Source organism: Carassius carassius, chromosome 24, assembly GCF_963082965.1.
Source record: "Carassius carassius chromosome 24, fCarCar2.1, whole genome shotgun sequence".
Classification (NCBI taxonomy): Eukaryota; Metazoa; Chordata; class Actinopteri; order Cypriniformes; family Cyprinidae; genus Carassius; species Carassius carassius.
In genome coordinates, this window is record NC_081778.1 from 21,951,387 (window position 1) to 21,975,536 (window position 24,150).

A 24,150-nucleotide genomic window follows, 5' to 3' on the forward strand; every position below is an offset into this window, starting at 1 on the left:
GCTATAAATATATAGATTATTTTTGGCAGCTGCTATACAGAAACATTTTTACAATGAATACAGTATACTGATTGACCTTGAGATTAGATAGCTTAAATATTTGACCACTATTTATGATAATACTTGATTACAATGAACCCAATAGTTCTTATTTCTGCCAGAAGTGCAAAATCAACCGGAAGTTAATGATATTTTGAGTAGAATAACGTGACACAAACCTGAACATGTTCATTACTTCCATTTATTTTTGATCAGTGCTCCGCTACACAACATACAAACTTTTATTCCAATATATATTTTTTTATATTTGATTTTTTTTATTATTCAGCAGAGGCAGGGATACATAGACCGGTAGAACAAAATAGTAAACTAGTAATGTAAAGGAACTAGCCTTCATGCTCCTCTAATTTCCTTTCATTATCGCTCTCTGTCTCTTGTTCTCTCTCTCTCACAGCAAGCATGTTCCTTCTCATCAGTCAGGACTCCAGTGAAGATTTGTGAGAGTCTGAGAATATAAATACCTCCTCACTGATCAGAGACCAGGTCGTCCTGCTCTTGAATATTTCCAGACTGGCCCTCACACGGCTATGACTGACTGTGAATCAGAGGGTACACTCAACAACAGCACAGTAACACACACAAACACACACGCTGACCAGCGGCCTGACAGAGAGTGAATGAGGTTGGTTAGTGTAATCAACCCCAGTAATATCACCCCCAATTACTCATTCTCTTAAAAGGCTATTAAAACATAATTGCAGAACGATTTACATCCCTGTTAATGCAGCCACGGATCATTTATTATTTTCCATAAGACATTATTTTTTTTATGCAGACAAAGAGAGAGAGAGAGAGAGAGAGAGAGAGAGAGAGAGAGAGAGAGAGAGAGAAAGAACATGCGAAGAAGAATAATATCCTGAGTCAGTGGGGAAAGGGATGTTGGTTGCTAGTAAAATCATTTAAAACCCACCCAGATGCCTGCAGGTTAGTTAATAATAAACAAAACACTAATATACTGTATGCTAGCAGACCAGATAATATTCCGGTTGAAGAGAGACCATTACTGTGTGACTCCTGTTTGTGTTGTCATGGGAGATTTAGTCTACCAAAGACCAACAGACTGATTCATAAAACTTACATGCGAGTGGATTTGATCCTAAATTTCACGGATTTTATGTTATCTCAAAAATGAGGGAAAATATAAGCATTTATAAAAGCAAAAACTGATGTGGAAATGTTCTTAGGCATACACCAACTGAAGAGCATGCTTACTTTTTGCACTCATAAAGTATATGAAAAAATCTGGTAAAGCTTTACAGTAAGGTTCCATTTGTTAACATTAGTTAAAAAAAATAACAATGAAAAATACTAATAAAGCATACTGAGATTATTACAGTTTTTCGCTGTTACTTCTTGTTAATTCACAATGCATTGACTAATGTTAACAAGCACAACTTTTGTTTTAATAATGCATTAATAAATGTTGAAATTAATAAATACTAAGTATTTATATTAAGATTAATAAATATTAAGATTAATAAATACTGTAGAAATATTGTTCATGCTTAGTTTGTTATAACTAAAGTAGTTAACTAATATTAACTAATGAGCTTTATAGTAAAGTGTTACCATTTTTATGAACTAACGATAAAAAAGATTAACGTTCAGATGAACTTGAAATTATGATGCATTCAAGATTTTTATTTTTATTTGTTTATTTTTTGTACATAAAGACTTGAGAAATAGTTTCAGAAATAGTGGTATATATGTTAATTCATCCTATGCATATCAATATAAATGGACCAGGTTTAATCTAGCTATCAAGTGTCTGTCCTTTTACCTTTTTCTCACCTCCCCTGCTTACAGGAATCAGGACCTTGTTTTTCCCACAGTGTCGTCTCTAATTGGTGCTAATAAAGATCAATTAGAGTAATTAAGTGCTTTGGTTGAATTAATCTTGGCTGCTGAATATATTAGCTTGGACTCGTTACACTCTTCCTTGCTGAAGTTGGAGAAGAGGATCCCAGGGTCGTCCCACTGAGGGCCCCAAACCATTCTTTGGTTTGAGGTGCCAGGAATGCATCACCTGTATAACTGCTTTGCATTTCTCAGGACGGAAACATTGTCCATTAAAGCTACTGCATAATCTCTTTGACCATAGCTGTGAAAACCTATTTTTACCTCCATATCTCACCATATGCTCATGTTTGTACGCTAACATTCTCTCTGCCTCTCTTCCAAGGCCTGTGTTAGTGGAAGGCAATTGTGTGGATGTGTAAGAATTAAGTGCCCCATCATTCAGACTAGACATGCAATTAGATGAGCTGCGGCAGTTTCCAACAGACAAGCACAGAGTCCTGTCACTATAGCTCACTATTTTTTTGTCAATAAAGCACACACACACACATACTCACAAACATGCATATTTAAACAAGTTTTTTTTTTTTTACTAGCATAAAACTGTTGAACTAGTAGTCTTGCTTGCTGTGTTGCTTTTACTAATGGGTTTTTGCTAAGTGACATTTTAGTCATGCAATTTACATTTAGTATGCAATTGGATTGAAATTATGATGTAACGACAAAATTGGGTTGGTAAGAATTTTCTTTATTTTTTAACAACATGATATTGTGAAATATTTGCAATTTAAAACAATTGTTTTCTATTTTAATGTACTTTAAAATGTAATTTATTTCTGTGATGTCATAGCAGAAACTTCAGCAGCATTTACTCCAGTCATCAGTGTCACTGTCACATGATCCTTCACAAAGCATTCTAATGTTTTGTTTTGGTGCTCAGTTATTATCAAGTATTGTTCGTGCTATTATCAACGTTGAAAACAGTTTTTACTATTAAATGTTTAGAACTTTCTGCTTAATAGAAAGCTTTTGTAACATTATAAATGTCTGTACTGTCACCTTTGATCAGTTTATTGAATCCTTGCTGAATAAAAGTTTTCATTTATTTTATTAATTTCTTTGGAATCTTACCCCAAAAATTTAATCAAAGTGTGTTATGATTTCCACAAAATACTAAGCAAAAAAAAAAAAAAAGTTTCTTGAGCAGCAAATCAACATATTTTAGGATGATTTCTGAAGTATCATGTTACACTGAAGACTAGAAGTGAAAATTCACCTTTGACATCAGGAACAAATTACATCTGAAAATATATTCAAATAGAAAACAGTTCTTTTAAATTGTAATAATATTTCACAGTATTTCAATGATTGTTTTGATCAAATAAATGCATGCTTGATTAGCATAAGAGGCTTCTTTCAACAACATAAAATATATTTAAAAATTTGACCAGTAGTATAATTTATTGAAAAACTTTACTTATGTTTGCACTGTAATAATTATATACTTTTGAATAATGAAATTCTTCAGTAGTTCTTAGTTTAAAAAAAACATATTTTGTTGTAAAAGCACCCCCAAACGCCTTAGAAATGCCAAAATCTAGTTATACCAGTACGTTAGTTGTAACAGAAACCATTATTGTTGTGATTGAGCTGGCTGTGTGTCTGCTTTCGGTTTTTCTATTACCTCTTCACATCCTTGCTAATATTTTTAGCATGTAGCTGCTAAACCATCCAGGGAATGACTGTTGATATCAGTATATGTACTCAGCAGAATTTATACTTATTCTGATCAATGCTGTTGTCTCGCCAAGTACAAAATGGTGAATTAGTGGCGTAGAGGGATAATTGCCTTTCATGCGCCGAATTTGGCATGCACTTCTCCCACTAGACCCAGTTGAAATGGTGCCTTTACCCCCAAAACCTTAATGAAATGGTAATTACTAACACAGCAGAACAGCTGAGAGGCTCCGCCAAGCCAACAAGGACAAATACAGGAAAAAGAATTAAGAGAGGTAGAGGGAAATGGGAAAAGAAAGAGCAAATAGGGAGAGGAATGAACTGGATTTCACTAAACTCTCCGCTACGAAGCAGTAGGAGCTTGATAGCTTTGTCATTTCAATCATTTGTCCACAAATTAGTGGCATTTCTGAAGACTGAGCACGTTTTGCTCTGTGAGAGTGGCTATGCCGGCATGGTAATTGATTGCTCTCCAAGCGAACATGTCTTTAACCTTTCTGAGGTCGGGCCAAGTTGGATGCCATCAGTCCTGTCAGACTTTTAGATGCCTGGAGCCATTTATCTTTGTGTGCTCCTTCGTTCGCTGCCCAATTTGTAGCCGGTGAGGCACTGTAGGTGGTTTAATTAAGACCGGAATGGGAAAACAAAACTGGAATGGCACCTTGCACAAAGGGCTCCACTGTGAGCAGAGTGTCCACGTGGGGCCTTTGCCAGCAACCCAGCACCCTGAAACTGAGACACAGAGGGCTCTGGAACAGAGCCACAATGGAGGCTAAACCACAGCCAACATGAACCTGAGCCAACATGGAGACCGAAGAAACGCCCTTGTTTGCAGAAGTGTGTGTCTGTGACTTAATTAGCTGCATGTGAGTAAGTGAATGTGAATACTGTGTATGCTTAGGGCATGTATGATATGATAAAAGCATGCTTGTATTTTGTATAGTGTAAGCCATTTTCAATTATTTATATTTAAATGTGTTATATTAATATCAATATAACAGTATATTTGTTATATTAATATCAATAGAAAAATCAATATAACTCTTTGCATTTAGAATTTAAGAATTCTTGCACTTTTGTCCAGTATATGTGTGTGTGTGTGTGTGTGTGTGTGTTTATGTATATATATATTCCATTCAAGATAAAAAAAAACTATTCTAATACTCACCAAGGCTATTATGAAATATTATTACAATTTAAAATAATTGTTTTCTATTTTAATGTGTCATATAATAATTGTAATTTATTTCTGTGATATCAAAGCGGAACTTTCTGCAGCCATTACTCCAGTCTTCAACGTCACATGATCCTTCACAAATCAATAATATGATAAATTTGGTGCTCAGGAGCATTTATTATTATTATCAATTATCAAAACAGTAGTGCTACTTAAAATTGATACCATGATACTTTTTTTCAGGAATCTTTGATGAATAGAAAGCTTAAATGAACAGCATCTGAATTTTTTTTAAACTATATAAAAGTCTGTCACTTTTGGTACATTTATTGTGTATTATTTTTATTTTAATGCAATTAGTAATCAATATATGTGATCATGTATCGGAATAACAGTTACAACTGCCCTAATGTGGATAAAAACCTGCATGCAAGCACAATTACCTTACATTTTCACCAATTAGACATAAAGAAATTATTTTTTAACCCCAGTCTAACTCCTTCCTTTGATCCGTCAATCACTGTCCAAGACATCCCGCCTTCTTTTGCAGTCATGAGCCTGTTAGATAACCATCACCGCCAATCACAGCGCCCCTGCAGCAGGAGAGATGGCAGACATCCTCCTCTGGCTTCTGAAGAGTGGCAGTTTCACACACTGTCTGTCACCGAACTGCTCAGAGCTCTGATTGGATAATGAGAGGGTGTTAGGAGATCTACTGTGTCAGAGCGGTGCCACCACACATTGGCAACTTTGCAATGTGTGTGTGTGCCTGGCCCTGGAGACATTAATGAGGCTTGTTTGCCAGTTTGTACACTTGATATGTCTTTTTAGAGTTCATACATTTTGGCCCTTGGGTGAGAATCTGGGATTTTCAAAGTGATACATGACCTCTCTCACATTATTTGATAATTATAGCATTATTCATATTCTTCAAATGTTTACAATGCATCTTATGGTGTGTGTGTGTGTGTGTGTGTGTGTGTGTGTGTGTGTGTGTGTGTGTGTGTGTGTGTGTGTGTGTGTGTGTGTGTGTTTGTCTGCATACGGAAATTCTCTGACTGTGTTCGCTGTGTGCTAAAAACAACAGAGAACATTAATTTTAGACTGGGAGAAACACAAAATGTGTCTCTTTAAGATATGTCCGTATAAATATTTCTGGCTGAATGAATAGCACATTCAAACAAGCCGTTAGTCAATACAGGTGCGTGCACTGTTTTGAAACCAAACACTGCAAATGAACATCCAATCAAAGCTGCTATATACCGTGAATGTTTCGTGTGAGTGTGTGTCTGTGTGTGTGTGTGTGTGTGTGTGTGTGTGTGTGTGAGGTTAAGTGCCTTCTTTTAATGTATTCTCAGATTTCCTCGCCTCACTCACAAGGCCATATATTCTCAGGTGGTGTTGTTGTGTATGTGTGAGCAAGAGCACCCTGAAGGGCTTGTAAACTGGCCTGCGGCTACTCTCCGGGTTGCTCTTGCGGGCAGATAAATTAATTAAAGGAATCCTTTTTTTATCACTTTCTCTTTCTGAGCCAATTACTTTGAACTGGCAGATTGTATGTGTTTTACTAGAGAGAATCCAGCTAATTAAAGATATGGTGTGGGACAGGGAGAACACATCTGCCTCTTTAACCTGATCCTGGGGCTCTGAGATGTGATGGAAAACAAACACAAATGTGCCTCCACCATTAATGGTTAAATCATAAATGATCACTTTAAAGAGCGGTGTAGGAGGGTGCTAGACTAACAATGTGTGTGAGAGAGAAACTTGTTTTTTATATGTCAGACCAAGCGTTTCTTTAGAGCAGTGTGGGAGTTTATCTTGGATATGAGAGTGTTATTGTGACAGTTTATGGTAATTATCCATATGAAAGGACACCCATTGTTTTTGGACCAAATATTGTGTTTGGGGCATATTGAGAGGTTAAATGTGATCATGGCAGCTTGACGCTGAACTTTGAACTAGGCAAGTCTTTGGCTTTTTTTCTGTGTGTAATTAGGAGGTGCTGGATAAGCTGCACAGATTTTCATAAAGGCAAATTGTATTTCTCACTGGTTGCTCTTTTGTAGTTTTATACTTACATAAAACTTTATCTGTGCTTTATATAAGTAACTTTATCTTCATACTTCTTACAATGAAAAAAATAAAAATAAAGACTTCTTACTCAGCGATTCTGTTTTCAAGTAAAGTATCTATACCTTCCTAAATATAGACACATTTACTGGTATTATATTATGTCTTGAAAAAAACTTGCCATATTGGCAGACATTTTTTTCATATTTTATGCAAAACTCACTATTTTGTTAAAATTTTCAAAAAGCAAGACTTCATATTTTATGTCTTTTTTTATTTAGGTATTTGTACTGGAAAACAAGACAAAATACTAAAGCAAGAAAATAATTTTCTGCAGTGTAGCTGTTTCTGCTACCATTCTTTAGGATAACGACACAAAAAGTAGACACACATGAAACCACTGTTGATGTACCAATGTGACCATTAGATCACGCGATGTACCATGTAATCAGAAATATTTGAACATAAAATGTTTCTGCATTTTCGCATGTTTGCATTATTAATGTACTGACAGCATCTAAAACTTGAGAATTTTATATGTGAACAAAACCAGTATGTTTATGATAAGAATTTTTTAAAATATATGATTACATCAATATCAAGCAGCATGATGTGTTTGGGTGGCTAAAATAAGTTAAACTGATTGACACTGGAAGATCTGTACAATCAAATGTACAATATAATAGATTGATGCAACTATATAGTATATTCGTAATTCTTAAAGATGTTTATTTTTCTGAAGCTGTTTGTACATAATTTCTTTTGGGTTTAAGATGTTGTCTATACATTCATATTGTACATGTTAACATACATCCAAATGTAAACATCATGTAATGTACAAATACTTACAAATGCTTATCAGGTTTGACATACAGTAAGTGTATAGAACTGTTTAATCAATGTGGTCCAGCAGATCATTAGGTCTTGAAGAAATGAGTGAGAAATATTTGAATTCATATTTAACTTTCAACTGCAGCCTTTTGTATCTTGGCAGATCAGCTCACAGTTTTATGAGTTCTATTATGAAAATCTTTCTCTCTTGGGAAAGCAGGCCACTTTAGCAAAGTCTCCATTTGTGATTTTTCTTTGCACATCTGTGTGAGTGCTTATGTCTATTGCATGTGTGCATATTCATACACGTTTTCTTGTTGTGTGACGATCTTTGGTGTGTTTGCGTCGGTTGTGCGTGTGCATCAGTCTCTGCACGCTCTTGATTGACAGGCGGGCAGATAAACTGGGATGCATGTGTCTGTGTCTCAATGACACGCCGCTTTGCCCAGAGGGATGGGAGAAGTGGAGCGCTGCACTTCCTGCAGAGGGGCGGGGTCCTCTCTGCAGGGGTTTTTGAGCTGGCAGACACGCGGGCAGCCGCTTCGCCACCCCCACCCCCGCAGGGGAGAAAGGGCCCCTCTTCTCAACCTCCGCTAATGTATAATTCATGCTAAGTAGCAATTTTGATGTTTTGCTGGAGGGATAAAGAAATCCAAGAAATTCATAAATAAAGTTCCCTTTTTTCTCATCTCTAGTTAATTTATGTTATCACACAATTAGCTGACACAGAGCCTTGGATGTATGGCTCCCCTACAGTTGCGCCTGCACTACTGAGAGAGACATGCTGAAAAATGACCCAATAAGATTGGTCAGGCTTCCCCAACAGGAGCGGCTTGTCAGATGTCACTTGTCTCATGTAATGGACCTCGATGCCCTATGGGACAGCCAAAAGTCCTCTGATCCAATCTCATCTTCTTATTATCCCTGTAAGGATCTTTGCAAGAGTTTCTAATAGAGCAGAGTTTTTTTTTCTATTATCTACTTGGTAGCTTGTGGACTGTACATGTCTATGGCATTGAACACAAAATAATGACTTCAATAGCATGTTATCTTGATATTTTAAAAAGCATCAGTATGTTTCAATATTTGTAGTACTAGTGTGTATGTTTGCTTAACATTTTTAATATTTAATATTTTAATATATACATATTAAACTACATTAATTTAAACGTATTATAACTGTATATTCAAAATATATAAAATTAAAATATATTTAAATGTTTTGTTTATTTGCACAAGATTGTATTGTGTTCATGTTTCATGTTTATTGTACAGAAATTTAGACGTTAAAAAAAGAAAAGTTTTTCCCAGAACAATTTAATTTTTATATTTGGGTTATTATTATCATTATTATGTCAATTTATTTAATATTTTTAAATATGTGGTACATACAGTATAAAACTTTATTTATATACACAATATTAATATTTTTTAATATATTGCTCATCTATGCTAGATTGTGTTGTGTTTGTTGTATTTAATGCCTCTTCATGGCAGTGCAATGCAAAATGATGACTTCAACATCATGTTATGTGACTTTTTTTTTTAAAGCATCAAGACGTATCTGCTTGTCATACCATGATTTCCAAAACAAATATTGTATAAGGGTTCTTGCTTTCCGTTAAGTGGTCGGACAGCCATTTGAACCAACTTCAACTGTGCAATCAAGAGCTGACTAAGAGTCAGCAGCAATAGGCTGACAGTCCCTCTAATGGAGTCACTTTCAGCTCAATCCACTGATCTGAGTGCAGGTGTGAGGCACTATCAGAATCAGAATCAGAAAGAGCTTTATTGCCAAGTATGCTTGCGCATACAAGGAATTTGTTTTAGTGACATAAGCTTCCAGTAAACGGACACACAACAACACACAGAAAAAAAAAAAAAAAAAAAATTTACGGGAGAATTACAAATTGGCAAATAAATAAGTGTATAAACAATTGTGCTATAAATGATAATGGAATAGGATTGAGTGAGATGCAGGAATGTTCTAGGATGGAGGGGTAACAAATAAATATAAGGATATTGCACATTTTTGCATAAGCATAAGTTTAAGTGGGAAACATTTAACTGTTCATGAGGTAGATTGCCTGGGGGAAGAAACTATTCTTGTGCCTTGCTGTTCTTGTATTTGCGGCTCTGAGGCGCCGGCCAGATGGCAAAAGTTCAAAGATGGGGTGACTTGGATGTGAGGGATCCAGAGTGATTTTCTGAGTCCTTTTCCTCACTCTGGATGTGTACAGTTCTTGGAGGGTGGGCAGGGGAGCACCAATAATCCTTTCAGCAGTCCGAACAGTTCTCTGTAGTCTTCTGATATCTGATTTTGTAGCTGAACCAAACCAGACAGTAATTGAAGTACACAGGACTGACTCAATGACGGCTGAGTAGAACTGTTTCAGCAGCTCCTGTGGCAGGTTAAACTTCCTCAGCTGGCGAAGGAAGTACAACCTTTGTTGGGCTTTTTTCACAATGGAGCCAATGTGATTGTCCCACTTCAGGTCCTGAGAGATGGTGGTTCCCAGGAATCTGAATGACTCCACTGCAGCCACAGTGCTGTTCATGATGGTGAGTGGGGAAAGTGCAGGGGGGTTTCTCCTAAAGTCCACAGTCATCTCCACTGTTTTGAGCGTGTTCAGCTCCAGGTTGTTAAGACTGCACCAGACAGCCAGCTGCTCAACCTCCTGTCTGTAAGCAGACTCGTCACCGTCCTGGATGAGGCCGATGACTGTAGTGTCGTCTGCAAACTTCAGGAGCTTGACAGAGGGGTCTTTAGAGGTGCAGTCGTTGGTGTACAGGGAGAAGAGCAGAGGGGAGAGAACACATCCCTGAGGGGCACCAGTGTTGGTGGAGCAGCTATATCGCCAGTCATGCCAAAACTGTCATCTCCCCCTGCCAGTTTTTTCATTAAGGCCTTTTACTTCACGCAGTATCATTTGCTTTGACATTTTGGTGGGATGTTTTTAGTACCACCTCTGTTTTCTCTGTTGGAAAGCCAATGGTCATTTGTCAAATGAACTGATTTGTTCTTCAGCCCAGAAAAGAGTCCCAATGCATTGCAGTATGATTTAGCTTCAGCATTGTTAATGCTGCAGTGCGTTATCAAATATCTGAAGTTCCACACATGATAAGATTCAGCTTGCAAGGCGAACATTTTGGGTGAATTTCTTTTTTTTTTTAAAGGATGCCTCTTTTTTAAAAAAAAAGAGCATTAAAAAGCATTAAACCAGCAAGAGCGAGCACCAAAATTCAGTCTCTGTAGTGGCAACGCTTTTAAGGTCCCAGTGTGAGTGTCTTAATTACTTAATCACACAAATCAGTCACAGAGATGAAATAGAGCTATACTGCTGTACACTTACAAAAACAGACTGCAATGACAAGATGGTGTTGTTTACAGTGTTCTTGGAAATCAAGAACTCAATTGAATTTCTAACATATTCTAATATATTCTGACCATATATCCAGCTCAAACAAAAATATGAATATTCTGCTTAATATGCTAAGTATCTTTTAGTCTTAAGTCTACAAAAAATCTGGATAATTTGACCTTTTATAACAATGCAAAGTTAGTTAGCAGATGTGAAATATCAAAACTGGTGTAACTCCCCAAAATCTTCATGATGTTTCTGTATTATAAATTTTTTATTTTTGTAAAATGTATTTTGCGTTATTTTTAATCTTGAATTTTTTTTAAAGGTTTTTGAAAATAGTGATTAAGATGTGTCGACATTTTAATGAAAAGATAATGATTGAAATCATGTTTTTGGAAATTATAAACAGTCCAATTGTTAGTTTATTCTTTGGGTAAATACTTTGTTTTTTTTAACAAGACATGGTTAATGTGGTATGAGTCTGTAATGATGTCATTAATTAAATTAATTTATGTTTCTTAAAATGACTTTTTCATTATTTTTTATCTAGAAAACATATTTGAAAAATTATTTGAAAATAGTTATTAAAATATTATAATGATAAGATCAAAATCATGTTCTTGGAAATGATAAACTCAGTCAAATTGTCAGTTTTGAACAGTGATTAATGTGTTGATATATAAGAAATAATGTGTCTAACATTGTTAGAGTTGTTATTTGATACTGTAACATGGTAGCTAGAAAGATGTTGGTGATCATTTTTTAAACCATTTTTTAAAAGTTTATTAAATCAAGAAATGTATTTTTTGATGTTGGTTTACGGTATCTATCCCATGATAAGGGTAGTATATACAGTACAGACCAAAAGTTTGGAAACATTACTATTTTTAATGTTTTTGAAAGAAGTTTCTTCTGCTCACCAAGCCTTCATTTATTTGATCAAAAATACAGAAAAAACAGTAATATTGTGAAATATTATTACAACTTAAAATAATAGTTTTCTATTTGAATATACTTAAAAAAAAAAAATTATTCCTGTGATGCAAAGCTGAATTTTCATCATCATTACTCCAGCCTTCAGTGTCACATGTAACATCCAGTCTATCACATGAACATTTAGAAACATTTCCAACACTCATAATAAATCAGAATATTAGAAGGATTTCTAAAGGATCATGTGATAATGATCCTAAAAATTCAGCTTTGCATCACAAAAATAAATAATAATTTAAAGTATAATAAATTTAAAAAACAATTATTTTAAATTGTAATAATATATCACAATATTAAATTTTTTCTGTATTTTTGATCAAATAAATGCAGGCTTGATGAGCAGAAGAAACTTCCTTCAAAAACATTAAAAATAGTAATGTTTCCAAACTTTTGGTCTGTACTGTATGTACTGTATATAGGTACTGCTTAATATACTATTATTTCAGCCCACACATCAAAATCCGAGTATGATAAATATTCAAATCCACAATAAACTACATGAAAATGCAAAGAGACCAATGTCTAAATATTAAGTGGGCTTTATTATTACAAGAGTTGTAATGGTGTCTGTCGCCTCTGTATTAGCCGGAAAAGACTCCTTTGTCTTCTCTCTCAACATTTAATCGAAAATTTTCTCTGTCTTTTTGTAGTGTCAGCATAAAAATCTGTTCTTTTAAATCTCTTTGACTTTGTGTCTTTGTTTGTTATACTGTAGGTGGAAAGCGCAGCTAGAGTCAGCACTAGAGAGGTTCACGGAGGGTCTCCGTCACGGCCGCTCTGTGCATCCCGGTGGACAGATGTGGATGGAAAGAGGGGGACAGATGAGGAATGGTCTTGGCTTGTCACCAGGGCAATGTGTAAGGCTGGCTGGCCAGTCGGCTCGCAACTTGCGCCTGCATTCCCCTTCGCTTAATTAGGGGTTGTTGGTACCACAGAAGGTGTCACCAACCTTTTTAGTCCAATAACAGATGGTGTTCTTTTTTTTGAGGTCCTGCCAAAGCCCACTGTCCCGCTCCTGGGAAAATGACCTAACTCGCGGGCAGCTGCTTAGTGCGGCTTGAGTGCCTCTTAAAAGAGACTTCTAGGGAATTAGCGGGACATACCACTGCAGACCGAGGGGTGTGAGTTTGAGATGAGTCCACCTTTAATCGTCCTCTCTAAGCTGTTCTGAGGGCCAGGCTTGTTGTTCACATTGAAATCCAAGGGACATTATGGATGAGGTGGAAGGAGAGTCGACACACTGACGTGGCTCGGAAAGGCTCGCCACTCCCCCTCCCAAAGCAGATGGTGTGTATAACAACACAGAATGTGGTCCAGGGGAGGTCAGGGAGGGACAAAAAGTGAAAGGGTCCCCAGACAGTTGGGGGAAGAAAAGGCCTGTGGAGCGTAAGGGAGGAGCCAGGGGATGAGAGAGAGAGAAGAGAGGGGGAGAGAAAGGAGAGAGGTTTTTTAAAGAACTGGTCAGTGAGAGGCTAAAAGAGGAGGCAGAGAGCGTCTGGCCGCAGATGCGATTCGTGGGAAGGCAGGAGGTCGGAGCTTTACAAGCTGCATGCTGCGTACACACAGCACAACTGCTGTCAGTCACCAACTCACTTGGCTCCTGTTTCCCTTTTTCTTTAGACCTCTCTCTCCCTCTACATTCATATGGTCAATAATTCATGGCAACATTCTCCATTACTTAAACTCATCATAATAACTTAACCAATTTCATCCTTCATTCCAACTACATTTTTGAAATTTGTAATTTTAAATATACTATGTTCAACTCAAATTCAGTTTGAGTGAGAAACTGTATATATATATATGGTGACATATATGTATATATATATATGGTTTCATCATCATCAAAAAAAAAAAAGGTTTCTCTTGTTTTGTTTTTTCTTTTTGCCATTAATTGTAATCCAGTTAGATTCTTGCTCCACACAGAGATCTGATCTCCCCATCATCCATAATGTCTGGAGTGACATGAAGAAAGAGAAAAAACTGAGACAGACTAAATCCAGAAAAACTGTGGCAAGGTCTCGAAGAAGCTTGAAGAAATCTTCCTGTTTGTTACTTCTGTAGCAAAGCTACAATATTGTAAAAAAGTTTTAGGCACTAGTGTAAATGTTTTCAAAGATAATGTCATAAATAGATTTTATTTATCAATTAACTTCTATTAACTAAATCATATTACATTTGGTGTGGCCAACATTTGTGTTCTTCAGGTAGCTTTGCAGGCAGGATTCTTGAAGTGTCTTGGAGTCATTGGCACAGTTCTTCTTGATTTAGTCTCAAAAGTTTCATTTTTTTTTCTGTTTCTTCATGTAATCCCAGATGAACTGGGTGATGGTGATATGCATCAGCACTGTAAAATACAGGTCTATTTTTTACTGTGTTGAGTGCTTGCAAACAAATGTCCAAAGCCTTTTGGAAATACTGCACAAAAACATTTTCATTTTAAACAGATTCCACACATACAATTAAATTTGCCGGTCACCTTTTAATTCTTTCAATTTTTATTTTATCTGAACAGCTTGGTCTCCATACTTTTTTACATCCACCATCAATAGTAAAGGAGAAGCTTCTCTTCTCTTAACAAGCATTGTTCCTTCTGTAGTTTTTCCTTTCCTCTCCATCAATCAGATGCACAAGCACTGTTATTGATAAATGCAGACCCTGGACATTTAATAGCCCATGCTGGTGGCTTAGGTGATTGATGTAAGATATAGGGCAACACTTTTAATCACTAGGCGTGTTTCCATCCAAATTTGCGAATTTAACTTATGCACAAAATTGAAATATAGCATAAAACATTTATAATAAGCACCGTTTCCATCCAACTATCCAACTAAGAGATCAAAACCATTACTTCCTGGTAGAACTGGCGCTAGGCTATATATCACTTAGAAAAGTAGTAGAAACCCCTGAATATAATAATTTTCATAGGCCTATATAATAAATTTATTGCGCCTCAGAGCAAGCAGACGAAAAAAAAATAAATGCGGCCATTGCTTTCGGAGGTGGATGCTGCTGCTTGGGAAATGCAGTCGTGTAACAGTTCTGGGAGGCAATTATACAGAAATACGTTGATGACAGACTTTGCTCAGACATTTCAAAATGATCATAACATTTCAGATGCTGAGAAACGAGATTGGTCCACTGGTTAGGTTTTGCCGTCTCATAGCGTAGTCACATGACTTTTTTGATGTGCATGGAGGAATTTATTTTACATTTCCATCTCCTTTTATTCGCATTAACCCTTTTTTTTTGCACAAGTCAAAAACCGCCTCAAGCGCATGTAAAAACTTTTTTGCTAATTAATTGATTAATATTCGAAAATTTGCCATGTCCATCACTTGTTTCTGATGCGATATTTTACAAAAAAGTGCATATATGACAGCATGGTCTCAGTATTACCTTTCAACCTGATAAATGAACCTTTTGACCTTACTGCTGTGATATAGACCTTACCGTTGTTATATAGTTGGTTGTTAACAAGCCCCTCTGAGCCAATCAAAAGGTCTGATTGATGAAAAGTGTTGGTCAACGTAACAGTTCTGTTGATGTAAGTTGACATGAATCTGGAATCCTTTCAGTAAGCTACTAAAAGCCACAACAAACATTCTCTTTTCACACTATACTGCAAATGAGCCAATTCATTTCCAACCGATAAGAGCTCACGAGAGGCCTGATTTCAGCTTAATCACTTCATATACTTGGCGTACGTTTGTGGGTATTTTGTTCAAACGTTACCTCCCTGTGTTGTGTGAGAGCTCTTAGTCATTCTTCAAGTGTGTGTGTGTGTGTGTGTGTGTGTGTGTGTGTAAATGAGAGTGCACAGGGAGTTGGGCTGTTTAACAGGAGTCGTGTCTTTGTGTTGACCTGCGTGGAGCGCTTTAGTTAACAGTGAATAATGGTGCTTGATTACAGCCCATGAGACGGCACATTGCTTAAAATCAATTCTCAATGCAATTACCCACTGCAAGCGCCTCCCCTCACTGCCGGACAGAATAGGAAGTGATTGTGTCAAAGGACAACATCATCTCTGCAAATGACTTGTTGCCACTTCATATGGTGCCATTAGATGTGGCAGAATATCAGTCAGGAGGCCTTTCAGCAAACTCATTCTCATATGTACTTATTCACACCTTAGAGAGTAAAGACATGCTAACATGTTGATTTATTTGTAGACATATTGAGAGAGATGCTTATGGAGCTGTATACATACGCAGGAAAAGCTACAGTCAAGTCCAATAACAAACACAAACACACAATTGAATTATCGATACCTGTTTAGCTTTGCTGACTTCCTCAATCTCTCTGTTTCCCTAGTCCTAAAGTTTTATAGGTGTATGTTTGGTTTGTTATGTGCAGGCCTGATATTTCAGCAGGCTCTGAAGTTGCTAGTTGGTGCACAGAAAAATTTTTTTAGAAGTAGAAGACAATATAAGATAGTGGCATAATTTGTGTTTTTTTTCCATGGGTTATAGGATAGACTGGGACTAGGAGATTGTATCTCAGTAACTTGTAGTTTTGAGTCAAATTTATTTTCTCTTTTGTTAAAAATGTATCCTTTTATTACAAATGTGTTGGTTTAAAACAATATATTGAATTGTTTAAATTCGGTTTAATGTCAGATTCCACTGTGACAACTTTCCGCACACCATATTTTTTTATTTTGTGTTTTTTTACTTTTCTGCAAGGATGCATTAGTCGATCAAAAGTAACATTAAAAGACACAAGATTTTTATTTTAAATAAATTCTGCAAAAAAAAAAAAAAAAAAAAGATTAATGGTTTCCACATAAATATTACAGTTTTTCTCGATTGGTTTGGCTCATTTCTTGAAACCGAGATGACATTCTCAAAATAACATGGACAAATCTCCAAACCACCTTGCAATTGTTCACAACAGAATGTCATTTTTCATTGGTTTTATAAAATTGCAAATGCTTTAGTACATGTCTCAAGTGACTCTGTGCTTTTTTTCAAATGATTATGTACAAGTAGCTACAGTTAGCACAATGAGCCCACATTTAGCACATTTTCCAAATAAATAGATCTTGCTGATCTAAACTGATTAGTTGATTTTTCAGTGAAATGGTTACTCTCTCCAAAACATATCAGCATGGTTTCATTGTGTAAGTCATCATATGCACAATTGTCTGTTCAACTGTCAAAATTAGTCAAAGATATAATACCATGAAAGAATTTCTTGGAACATTTGATAAATTTATGACAGTACTTGACAATCAATCAGGTTGGAGGTGGAGGGTGTATGAGCATCAGGCTCAAGACCAGAGGGCCCTGCTGCATGCAATGGATGCTGCATGTGAGGACATCACAGGGGATCAATGTAGGGGATGGTTGAGACATTCACGCCGTTTCTTCCCTCGCTGCATCGCAAGAGAAAATATCCGTTGCGATGTGGATGAGAATTTATGGCCTAACAGAGAGCAGCGCGTCGATGGCCAGGAGGATGAGGATGGTGGCCAGGAAAGAGAGGGTGACAATGGCGACCACTGAAAATATTACTGTACTAAAGTTCTGAAACTTTATTTACAGTATGGTAGGCTAGAGTTTTTTTTTGTTTGTGTTTATAACTGTTCACATTTACAGAATCCTGTATATGTTTTCTTTTCACAGTATGTTCTCTAATGTTAACATTTCTTTGTACGAATAAAAATGTTTACAGTTTCCTTGAGTATGAGTGGTTTATTGGAGGCTGATTTTACTGTAAAATCTTTTAGTTTTATTCATAGTGGTATTCTGTTGCTAGACCTGTGCCTCAGTGACAAAACGTCTAAGCATTTTGACTTGCAGTGCTTAAACAATGCCAAAGGTATAGTGCATTTTGGGGGCATTGACTATTTATATGAGAAGGATATTTAGTTTTGACACATGGATAAACTGTTTTGGGAGAGATATGAGCTTTTGCAGGGGATCCATAGTGTTGTGCTAAACCATCCAGGTTATTTTGACAAAAGCACTAAATGAATGCACATGTGCCAAGGCAATTGAGAAGGATCTGTGCTATTTTGACTGTACTGACCTTTTATATGGGAAAGGAATCTGCTTTTGAAGCATGGAAGAAGAGTTTGGAGAAAGATATTTGATTTTGCTAGTGAGCTATAATGTTGAGCAGAACTGTAAGACTGTTTGGCCAAATGACCTTATGGTTTTGAGAATGTCATCTCGGTTTCAAGAAATGAGCCAAACAAATCGAGAAAAACTGTAAGTAGCACAACTGATTTCAGTATGAAATGTATTGGATGCTGAAGTTTCCTTTTGCCATCACAGGAATTATTTACATTTTATAATATGTTACAATAGAAAACAGGTATTATAAATTGTAATAATATTTCACAGTATTAATGTTTTTATTCACTGATGTAAAAAGTGTGAAAACTAACCCCATTCTTCCTCAAGTGATAAAGAAAGAATATGAAGTTTTGATTCAGGTGGTGGAAAGCGTTTCACTATGAACTTGGAGGCTTATAGCTGACAGAAAAACACGTGTGCAGGAGCATGTGCAGGTCAGTGTGTGTCACAAAAGCTGTTGTGAGCTGGAGTCATGTGAGAATTTAGGCACTATGTCTCTCTGTATGTCCTGATCCCCTCTCTCACTGGATAAAACCTCTCTTGCTTTTACATATGAATACACATATGAATGTATGCATGTGAAAGTTTACATGTATGTATATATTTAATACACTTACATCTTTCATCTTCAGACCTTTATTTTCTGTGAACCACCAACTTTCCATTCTCATTTCTCCCCTATATATATATATATATATATATATATATATACATACATATATATATATATATATATATATATACATATATATATATATATATATATATATATATATATATATATATATATATATATATGCATACAGGTGCATCTTAATAAATTTGAATGTTGTGAAAATGTTTATTTATATATTTACATAGTATGCTACAAATATAAAATTTATGTTGTTTCAAACAAATATTACTTTATTTGCTCTTAACACAACACTAGAGTGCAGAATATAGCAGATGGGTCACATGCACTCACACTTATTACTGGGTGGGGGGGTATTTTAATGTTTATGTTTAATTATTGCAATATCAAGATCGATGAGCACATTATTAAAAATTTCACCTTTTTGTTCCACAGAAGAAGGAAAGTCAGTCATATGGCAGTAATGTTATTGTTTACTAAAGCTATTTAAAATTCTTATTTTAAGCTGAAATACAATATTGCCAGCTCACTGAAATAAAATAAGTTTGGGTTAAAGTAAAAATATTACTAAAACTAAATTTATTAAATTAATTAAAAATTAAAAATAAATTAAGGGTAAAAAAGCTAATGAAAATGTCAAAACCACAAAACAAAAATGAATTACAAATAAATGTATATAATAATGATAATAACATATTATTAATACCAGTCAGATAAAAACATCATTAACAGGTTTTAATGCACTTTCAACCCCTTATTTCTTCCCCATCAGCCCTTCACTGTAACACCCCACTCTCTATACAGAACCATACATATAAGACAGGGCTCTGAGCCAGTGTTCCAGCATCCTGCTGTCTTTACATGGAATGCTGGGTAGACTCCAAGGGTTCCCGGCCTGCGAGACTCAATAATGTGAAGCCTAAAGCATGAGGCCCACACGGGCTAGTCTGTGACTGACAGTAACCGTATTTACACACAAACAACGTCAAAATCACATGAGAAGCATCGCCCAGACAGAGGGAGGGAACACCCATATGATCTCCAAAAGAAGAATTCCCTCCCTCACTCACACGTGATTCACACACTCACACTCTCTCTCTCTCTCTCTCTCTCTCTCTCTCTCACACACACACACACACACACACACACATCCGGGAAAGCACACACTGGCCCAAAGTGGATTTGTAAAGGTGCATATTTTTGCATGTATTTGCATACCTAATGAGTTTAGGGATATTAGCTGTGGTTTATTTATTTATTTAATAGGAATTGTACATTTGATGGTGTCGGGGTGTGAAAGTATGAAAGCCCAAATTCAGTCATTTTCAGTTTAAATCTCACAATTCTGTTTTTCAAGACTTTTGTATGGAAGCCTGTTTCTGCCACAGAATAAAAAAGGTAATTGTGACTTTTTATCCCACAATTCTGACTTTTTTTCTTGCAATTGACCCTTCACAAAGACCACCTGAGTAACAGTTGCTACACCCGGCAAGCCATGCGCTCTCATGCCACACATCATGCTCTCACACAGTGACAAATACAGTACATCGCAGAGCAAAGAGGACACTGACAACGGTTCCTTATGGTAAGAAACAAAGTGTCAGCTTTCAGATTTTGTCCTTTTTTTGTCCTCCCTCCAAATGTCTATAATGCATTTATATCTCACAATTCTGACATTTCTTCTCAGAATTTGGAGTTATCTCCCAATTCTAAATGTATATCTCACAACTCTGTGGGAAAAAAATAAAATAATTGAGGAAAAAAGTAAGAATTGTGAGATTAAAAAAAGTCACTATTATCTTTTTATTTTTTTATTCTGTGGCATAAACGGACTTGCATACAAAGGTCTGTCTTACAGTTGGGAAAATATTTATTTGATCCCCTGCTGATTTTGTAAGTTTGCCCACTCACAAAGAAGTGAAGGGTCTGTAATTTTTATGGTAGGTTTCTTTTAACGTATAGAGACAGAATATAAAAAAAAAAAACATTATATGAAGGTTAGAAATCGATTTGTATTGTAAATTGAGTGAAATAAGTATTTGATCCCCAAGCAAAACATGACTTAGTACTTGGTGCAGAAACCCTTGTTGGCAAGAACAAAGGTAAGACGTTTTTTGTAGTTGGTCACCAGGTATGCACACATCTCAGGAGGAATTTTGATCCACTCCTCTTTACAGATCCCCTCTAAATTCCTAAGGTTTCTTGGCTGTTGTTTGGCAACTCAAAGATTCATCTCCCTCCACAGATTTTCTATAGGATTGAGGTCTGGACACTGGCTAGGCCACTCCATGGCCTTAATGTGCTTCTTCTTGAGCCAATCCTTTGTTGCCTTTGCTGTATTTTTCAGGTCATTGTCATGCTGAAAGACACATCCATGACCCATCTTCAGTGTTCTGCGCTGAGGGAAGGAGGTTCTCGTCCAAGATTTTACAGTATATGGCCCCATCCATTTTATCCTCAATGTGGTGAAGTCGTCCTGTACCCTTAGAAATACAGCCCAAATGCATTATGGGAGCCAGAATACTTGCTGGTCGGTAGGGGATCAAATACTTATTTCACTCACTGAAATGCAAATTAAATTTAAAATTAAATTAAATTAAAATTAAATTTATGCATTTAGCAGACACTTTTATCCAAAGCGACTTACAGTGCATTCAGTCTATAAATTTTTACCTATCATGTGTTCCAAATCAAATGCAAATCGATTTCTAACATTTATTTAATATGTTTTGTCTGGATTTGTTGGTTAATATTCTGTCTCTATCTGTTAAAATTAATCTACCATAAAAATTACAGACCCTTCATTTCTTTGTAGGTGGACAAACTTGCAAAATCAGCAGGGGATCAAATAAATATTTTCCCCACTGTATGTTGTTCTAAAGATAAGGACAAATAAGCAATGTAGCCCTGCAGAGAGTGAATGATGCAATAGAGGGAGAAAGGGAAAGCTGGGGTTTAGCCAGCACTACAGTCGTCCACACTACCGCTCCCCTGCTGCTCTACATATGTACACCCAGCAAGAGCCATGCTGGCACACCCCACCGGCCCACCTCTACCGCCTCCTTTCTCGTCTGCTGCTCACTGTATGACCATCTCGCCTTATACATCCTCTTTTTTTCTGTCTCTACCTTGCATTCAATTTCTTTCTCATGATATCTCTTTCATTTCTGTCTGAACTCCACACAGCTTTCCTCATCTATCTCCTCCAATCTGTCCTTTCCCTAATCTCGCTCGTTCCTGCTGTAGTGCTATCCATCTCCAGCAATCTCTCTGTCACTCCATGAACATGCCTATGTTCTCATTTATGAAAACACCTTTGCTTTCATCTGTTTCAGACCCTGTGGCTACTGTGGTCCGTTGTTCTCTGAGTACCTTTAGATGTAGCGCTCTGCCACACATAATATTGTATTGCTCATGTTGAGTGATAAACTCATATTCCACATCACATTTCATGTCTGAGAATGAGAAACAGTCTTAGAAATAATTAAAAGAGTCATCACATGTCTGCAGTCTACAATGGGCCCTTTTCAGACTCTGATTCTGCATTTTTGTGGCAAGTTTGTATTCAAAGTTTTTTTTTATTATTATACTTTTATTCAGAAAGGATGCAAAAGTTGATGTAATCAAAATAAATGTTTTCAACTGTGATAATACTAATTAATGGTTTTTGAGCAGTAAATCAGCATATTTGATGTGACATATATATATATATCTATATATATATAGATATATATATATCATAATTTATTTTAACATTTTATTTACATTGTCAGGGTGCATACAGATAGAAGTCCCAGTTTTTAAAATGCATTCTGAAATTTTTAACAGACACTAATGCTAAAGGAAGTGAACAGCATACACTGCTATATGAGAGGCTTCTCTCTTGGTTAGGTTAGAAAGGGTATTGATCCAGCAGTGGTGTCCACTGGTTTATTTACCCACAACAAATCGATGCTGTACTCAGCTGTGGGATCCTCTGACCTGATCCTTCTTAGAACATACGGTGTTACTCACGTATTACAACCATCTTAAAGTGTTCTGCTCTGCAGATATATGAGGCATTGTAGTACCCTATATATCCCTAATATTCAACACTAAGTCATTATATATAAAATATAATGCTTCCCTTCATTTAGAAGATGCTTTTATCCAAAGTGACTCACAGTAGCTATACACTTATGTCAGGAATAGTCCCACTGGAGCAACCCGGGGTTAAGTGCCGTGCCCAATGGCACAATGGTGATTGGACACAGGCTGCTCTTTACGGGAATCAAACCTGCTACTTTTTGGTTACTAGTGCTTGTCATTAACACTACACCACCCACAGTTTTACCCATCTGGTGGCAATGATTTAGCCAAGAAAGATATGTTCCTGGATCAACATGTTTTGTTGGTCCTGGAGCAACATTTATGTTCAAACATAGTACTAACCATAACTCATCATCAACTAGCATTATAAAAGGGATGTTTAATTCAGGATGCTGATCCAGGAACATATTCTACTTGGATTTACATTGTGGATGTACATGTCAAAAAGATTTTAATTTGAAGGCATACATGTCATAACCTAATACAAACCCTGGGATTCGAACCTATGACCTTGGTTTTGCTATTACTCTGTAGTTTATGGTTTTGATTCCCAGGGGATGCATGTACTGATAAAATGTGTACCTTGAATGCAATGTAAGTCGCTTTGGATAAAAACATCTGCCAAATGCATAAATGTAAATGTTAATGTCCCGTAATAGCCCTAAAACAACATCAAGGTCATGGGTTCGAATCCCAAATAAAGCATGAGCTCATAAAATGTAAAATTTAAGTTGCTGTAGTCATTATGTATAGTTGGAAAATAACAGACGTGGCATTTTTTGGTGTTTTTCTAAAGATGGCAGATAACATGTGTAGAATAACAGCCTGCGAGTGAGACCACATTGAGTAGGGAACACAAACAAGAAGAAACCTTCAAGAAAGTCTCGAGACTAAAGAGGCTTCGGGTTTGTTTTCGAGAATGTCTGAGAGCTTGTTTGGGACCAGCAGAGTCACACAGACATCCAACCTGCCGGTGTGTACTGCTAATAATTACACTTTTCAGCACCTCTTCATCTCTGCTCGCTTTGTTGTCTCCTCCTGCCTTGTAATCACTTTCTCACTGTGTGTGCCTCATAAGCACTGGCAACTCTCAGCGTGTGTCAGCACTATATGGTGCTCTGCGTGAGAGTGTGTGTATGTCACAGTAGCCAGTGGCTGTAAGCTCAACCGGCCTGCTGCTCACAGAGGGAGTTAAATGTGTAATTACCGCGTGACCCCTGCTGACCCCGACTGTCTCGTGTCAGCGGTGTGTGTCGGCCGTGCCACGCCTGCTATCATCTTGTTAACCACAATGCCGAGAAAGGGACAGTA